The following is a 7,679-nucleotide window of genomic DNA, read 5'->3' on the forward strand; positions in this document are numbered from 1 at the left end:
GTTCTCTTGTAATTAATCTAGTTGAGTTTTCATATATTCCACAAGTTCTTGTGTTGAGTATATGAAAGGCTACACTATCATGTTCTTTGGTTAATGTAGTCATATATTCCGTAAGGTTTTCCTTATGTTGAGTATTTGAACGGTTAAGTTAGTCATCTCCGTGTGATTGACTTAGTCGTAGCTCCGTGAGTTTACTTATGTTGAGCACTTTCAATTAAATTGATCACTTTTGTGGTTTGATTTAGTTGCGTATTCCAATTGAATTAATCATGGGTTTACTTGTGTTAATTTGGTTGAGCTTTGGATATAGAAAATCATTCCTATGGTTTTTGGTGTCCAATAAAAAATCCTTCTTTTCTTTCGAAATTAAGGTCGCTCTTGTTGTTCTCTGGGAATGACATCAAATGGGGGAGAGTTCTTTTGAACTTGTGCTTAATGGTAATATCTTGGGGGAGTGGCTGTGGAATTTTATAGGGGTTATCTTGTATCTTAAAACTCCTTGATGAATGTTGTTAGCTTCGGCTATTAGATTGCATCTAAATTAAGTTGGTATGTATTTTTCTTTTGGTCATGAAATGTCTCTTGTGGAAATTTCATTATGATCCCATTCTTGTACCTTTGCCAATTTTATTGACAAAAAGGGGGAGAAATATTGTAGTTCACACTACAAATACATATGGTTTTCGGATCATTGTGTAAGGGGGAGTGGTTTCCATGATCGAGATGGAGTATTGACTAAGGGGGAGTGATACATATCACCGTAGTATTATTGTTAAAGTCGTGATACAATTGGACTTTGATGTTATATAATAATACTATGACACTATATAATAATGATCGAGAATCTCGATTTCTCTCATTGTTATAGCTACGGATCTTCAACAACGATGGTGCTAAACTTACAACCTTTGGGATCATTGGAGTACTTGGAAGGACGAAGATTTCAAGGAACGTTGAAGATTAGACTATGGAATAGGAGCCACTAAAGTTTATCTTTTTTGTATTCCATATGTATTAATAGTTTTGTCACTAAAATTGACAAAGGGGGAGATTGTTAGAGCATAGCTCGGTCAACCTCGCATGCGTTGCTATCTCAAGCATGTTTGTCAATGTTAGTGATCAAAACTATAAGTCTTGATTTCTAGCCTACATAGCTAAGTCTCGGACTAGGATAAAAAGTGTAGTTGAGCTCAAGGACTTCATGGCGATTCATCATACAACGACGAAGATCTATACAAGGAACCGTGGAACTTCATCAACAAAAAGGTATGTGGAGACTTGAACTTATCTATCACTCAAAAGTCTATCTCTTCTATCTCCTACTTCTTATGAGACAAAAGTCGTATGCTATATAGACTAGATCATACACATTTGACATTTCGAGCTGAGCATTCATTGCTTATTTATCTCGAAATCGTGTGTTGGTAAAGCGTTTCGCTTTGATCAAGTTTATCTTCACCTAGTGACGAAAGTCATGAAAAGTTTCAATCACTTTGAGAATTGCTCTGACGTGAATCGGTCTGTGAATAACGGCTACATAGCGTCCTCTGAGAATGTCTCAATGATTGAAATGAGAGTTTAGATTACATAACCATGTATTCCTTGAACCGAAGTTTTCGAACTTTGTTGATCAAGAGAAATCGGGAGGATTGTGGAATTGCTTGCCAAGTCCGCGAACTGTCGGAAGTTCTCGACCGAGAATTTCTGCTGGGATTTTCCAAAACTCGTTTGTGTGCTAAGTCCGCGAACCCAGTCCGCGAACTGGCGGAAGTTCTCTTTCCGAGAATTTCTGCTGAGTTTGGAAAACTCAACCGATTAACTTAAGTCCGCGAACTTGTTTGTGAACTTAAGAGGTTATGATCTAAAGATGTGCTCTGAACATGAAACATTAAATTACTAAGGAATGCTTTATGCAAACCGTGGCTATAATGTTCATGAGCCGATTCAATCGAATCGAATCATCTTTGTTTCAATTGTGTCTTGTGTAGTTACATAAGATCTCATAGCAATTGAACAACTCTTTAACTAGTTCATTTGAGTCAATTGAACTAGTTATGGTGAAGAAGAACAAGGTTAATATGAAATGCTCATATGGTTAACCTTTTGGGTTACTATGTTGAACCAACATACACGTACACGTTTGGGCATGGTTTTCACGAACCCAGTAAACGTCTACCCAAGTGTGTGTGACAAGCTAAGTTTTCGATCTAACGGTTGAGAAATATTAGCTTGAATCTAAATCAGGTTTTCATCTAACGGTGAATAAGGATTGCTTTGTAACTAAGGCAAAACCCTGATTTGAAGGCTATATAAAGGAGACATCTAGCATTGTGCAAAACTAATCCCCACACGTCTGTGTGCTACTAGTGCGCCCGCTAGAGTCGATCTCCATTAACCTTTGATTTTCTTCTCTAAAATCAGGTTAACGACTTAAAGACTTCATTGGGATTGTGAAGCCAGACCGATACTACTTTATCATAGTTGTGTGATCTGATCTTGCATCTTCTATCGTACGAGCACAATCGATTGATTGGATTGAGATCGTGAGAGTTCTCCGATAGGAAAGATAAAGAAGTCACAAACATCTTCGTCTCACTGTTTGTGATTCCTCGACAATCCGCTTGTGTAGTCAGGAAGGATTGTAGAGAGGTGATTGATTAATCTAGGCTGTTCTTCGGAAATATAAGACCGGATTATCAATTGGTTCTTGTTCACCTTCATATCAAAAGTTGGAACAAAACCTAGGGTTTATCTGTGGGAGACAAATTTATCCTTTTATAAACTTTTCTGTGTGAGACAGATCTGTTTATTATCAAGTCTGTGATTTTGGGTTACAACAACTCTTGGTTGTGGGGGAGATCAGCTAAGGGAATCAAGTGCGCAGTATCCTGCTGGGATCAGAGGCGTAGGAGTATAATTGTACCTTGGATCGGTGGGAGACTGATTGGGGTTCAACTATAGTCCAGTCCGAAGTTAGTTTTCAGTAGGCTAGTGTCTGTAGCGGCTTAATACAGTGTGTATTCAATCTGGACTAGGTCCCGGGGTTTTTCTGCATTTGCGATTTCCTCGATAACAAAATTTCTGGTGTCTGTGTTATTTCTTTTCCGCATTATATTTTATATAATTGAAATAATACAGGTTGTGCGTTCGTGATCATCAATTGGAAATCCAACCTTTGGTTGTTGATTGATATTGATTGATCCTTGGACATTGGTCTTTGGTACCGTCCAAGTATTCCTTGTATTTGATAAAGACTCGCTATTGTTTTTAGCTTGAGTAGAAATCAAATCAAGAGAGAGATATTAACTCCTTGAGATACTTTCATCTAGATTGAGTCTGACTGTCTAGTTGATTCTCTAGCAAAGTATTTCGGAGTTAGTCCATACAGATTCCTATGCGAAATATTGGGTGGTGTTGTTAGACCCCCGCTTTTTCAATAAGTATACTTGATTATTAGCAAATCTTACTCAACAGGATTTTTATGAGTAAGAATTCAACCCCGGTGATTAAATAGCACAAGTATGAGCTTTATGCTCATCAAATGAATATCTTCATGGTAATCATCTTTTTCCTTCTAATTTTTGGAGGAAACCCTTTTTGATATGAAAAAGTATCATAAAACTTATTGTCATCAAAATAAGATACTAAGTTTGAATCCTTACCAGAGAAAGTTTGTATGGAGGATTTTGATAGCTTGGTGATAAGATCCTTGTATCCTTCAATTATCAGATTAGGGTTGTCCTTCATATCTCCATTGTTGTTTCCACCTACCGGCACCTTTCTCACATCTTGACCATCATCCTTCACTTTAGATTGAGAAAGACTTTTCTGAAATCTCCTTGACCGATTTGTAAATACTACAATTAGTTCGAACGTTCGATGAGCATATTGAACTGACTTTCCTGGAAGAATTCACAGGGTGAGTACTAAAACCAATCGGTTTAGACATCTAAATGTCAGTTACACCTTTGAGTATTAAATCTAAGGTGTGTTGAAGTTGACCAAAGTAATTATCATTCAGCTTCAGTTTGCTCTTCCGCTGAACATGTCCTTTTGAATCACAAGAAAGATATACTTTCTGATCATCAGAGTGATTAGAGTGTGTAGCATTAGTAACATCGTTAGAATATTTCTTCCTTCCATGAAATGTGCTAAATCCATGATCAGTGGAAGAACCAAGCACCTCTTTAGCAATAGGAAGGGTTTGTAGTTTAGCTTCTGAAGCTGGTTTCATTTGAGAAACATGATTAGAACTAGCCATGTTTTCTAAAATTACAGTAGAATCAGAAGTAATTGGTATGACTGACTCCACATAACGACCTTTATCTTGAATAGAGAGATTACTCAATAGTCGTTCAATTTCACGGGCATCTTCCTTGAGTTTAGCCTCGAGTAAGGTTCGGGACGAACAAACTACAACATTTTCCTCACGAAGAACCCTTAATTAGTAATCACGATCTTTTACCATACCAACCATTGTATTGACCTTGTGTTTCAGCCTATTGATTTCAACTGCCTGGATTCTTACAAGTTTTAGAATCGCTGCACTCTCTTAGGATGCTTCCCTTTCTACTTCAGAATCAGATTCGTCATTAAGATAATCAGGGTAACACATATCAATACTTGTCTGTTTCATAGGAACAGAATGTTCATCTATACATGAGTTTGACAAGTCTTTCTCTTTAACATATTTCATAGAAACATGACTTTTGTCTCTGGTGATGCGTTTATCAGAGATACCACTACTGTCTATAGAGTCAGATTGCTACAAAAACAGACTTATGAGGTCTTAAACGTGTTTGCCTGCTCTGATACCAATTGAAAAAGCGGGGGTCTAACAATCGCATCCAATATTTATTTTAGGCAATCTGTATGGACTAACTCCAATATAATTCCAAGAGAATCAACTAGACAGTCAGACTCAATCAAGGAAAATATATCCAAGAGTTATATCTCAATTTCTCAAATCAATCTGCAATCGAACAGATAAAAATCTGTGAGCCGGATTAATATGAGATGGTACCAAAGACCAATATCCAAGCGTCAATCAATTTCAATCCACAACCAAAGGTTGGATTCACTAATTGATTAAACTAAGCACAACCTGTGATATTTCAATTATATACTCCCTCCGTCCTATTTTACTTGCCAAAATTGGTTTTTGCACACAGATTAAGAAATGTAGAGAGAGTAGATTTTTTCCCAAAATTACCCCAAGCTAGTATTTAAGATACGTAATTTTTACATATCTAGTTTTCTGGTCTTTACTTAAAGAATTCAAAAAAATAAATAAAAATAAAGGATATAGAGAGAGAGGATAATTTAAAATTGTGTATAGGAAATAGAATTACACAATTCTTAATAATATGACCTGATTCTAACAGAGGGGTAAATTAGGATAAAAATGGAAAAATATAAAACTTGACAAGTAATTTAGGACAAAAAATTCCCCAATTTTGGCAAGTAAACTAGGACGGAGGGAGTAGAAAATATAATGTAGAAAAGAAATAACATAGACACCAGAAGTTTTGTTAACGAGGAAACCGCAAATGCAGAAAAACCCCGGGACCTAGTCCAGTTTTGAACGCCACACTTATTAAGCCGCTACAGACTCTAGTCTACTACAAGTTAACTTCGGACTTGACAGTTGAGACCTAACCAATCTCACACTGATTAAGTACAGTCGCGTTCCTTACGTCTCTGAATCCCAGTAGGACTCTACGCACTTGATTCCCTTAGATGATCTGACCCACAACAAAGAGTTGCTACGATCCAAAGTCAAAGACTTGATAAATAAATCTGTCTCACACAGAAAAGTCTATTGAATAGATAAATATGTCTCCCACAGAAATACTTATGAAGTTTTTGTTCTGTTTTTTAATAAATCAAGGTGAACAGGAACCAATTGATACACCGAACTTATATTCCCGAAGAACAACCTAGTAATATCAATCATCTCACAATAACTTAACAGTATGGTACCGGAACAAGATATTGTGGAATCACAAAGAATGAGACGAAGAGCTTTGTGATTACTTTTTATATCTTACCTATCGAAAATTAAATCTCGAGAAAATCTTAAAGAAGATAGTACTCAATACGTTAGAACAAAGTAAGATCAGAACACGCAACTACAGAGAAAATACTTGGGTCTGGATTCAGAATCCTAATAAAGTCTTTATGTCGTTAACCTATAATGGTTTTAGGAAAAACCTAGGTTAAAGGAGAATCGACTCTAGTGGCAACTGGTATCACACAGGAGGTGTGGGGATTAGGTTTCCCAGTTTCTAGATTTCTCCCTTATATAGTCTTAAAATCAGGGTTTGCAATCAATGTTACCTTGGTAACAAAGCATTCAATATTCACCGTTAGATGAAAACCTGATTAGATTCAAGCTAATATCTTTCAGCCGATATATTTTCTTTGCCTGTTACACACAAATGAAATGTACCTTTATTTAGATATGGGTAACCGTACCTAAACATGTACACTTAGTTGGCTCAACAATAGTTAACCGAAGTTAGCCATATAACACTTTCATATCAACCTTGTTCATCTTAATCACAACTAGTTCAAATGACTCAAATGAAACTAGTTATAGAGTTGTTCAATTATTTATATTCTCGTAGAAGTGTACAAGACACAATTGAAGCAAAATCGGTTTTGATTCACTCGAATCAATTCATGAACATTATAGCCACGGTTTGCAAAGATTGCATTCCTTATTATATAAATGTATTTTTTCATGAGTATGTATACATACTTAACCAATTTTAGAACTTAACCCACTCAGGTATGCAAACGGGTACGCATACCTAAGTTTTCGGACTTGGTCTTGTTCGCCAGTATGCAAACGGGTACGCATACTGTCGTTCATGACAGAACTCAGTTGAAATGTACGCATACGGGTATGCACACTATAGTTCCCGGACTTCAACCGTTGAATCAGTACGCATACGGGTATGCATGATAAATTCCCGGACTTGGAATACACTTGCAACAGTTAGCATACAAGTACGCATATTGTGCTATATCCAATCAATGGTTAATTTTTCTAAACTCCAATTTTAAACATTGAAACATTCTTGGAAGACGAGAATAGCTATCTCACACGAACTATTAGCTTCAAAGCAATTTTCAAGTGATCAAATGATCAATACGAAACATTCCGAGTCTACATCAAATGACTGTCTCACACAAATCATATAAGATGTTACCAGGCGATTTTCACATGATCATCTTTTGACTTTCGTCAAGAATAAAAGATGAACTTGGTTAAAGCGAAATCTTACCAACACATATTTAGAGAAAGATATAAGAGTTAAGCTCAGCTCAAAATATCAAATGTGTATAATGTAAAGTCTATATAGCTATACGACTTTTGTCTCAATAGGAGATAGAATAGAAATAGACTTCTAAGTGATATATGAGTTCAATTCTCCACATACCTTTTGTTGATGAAGTTCCACAAGCTCCCCTTAGTAGTTCTTCGTCTTCAATCGATGAACGCCGTGAAGTCTAAAGCTCAACTACACATTCTATCCTAATCCGAGATAAAACTATAAGCAGACTAGTTTTGACAACTAAAATTGACAAACAAGCTTGAGATAGCAACGCTTGCGAGTTCGACCGAGCAGTGCTCTAGCACTATCGAGCAAAAAATAAAGTGTTTATTTGAC

This window comes from Papaver somniferum, chromosome 5, assembly GCF_003573695.1.
Source record: "Papaver somniferum cultivar HN1 chromosome 5, ASM357369v1, whole genome shotgun sequence".
Lineage (NCBI taxonomy): Eukaryota > Viridiplantae > Streptophyta > Magnoliopsida > Ranunculales > Papaveraceae > Papaver > Papaver somniferum.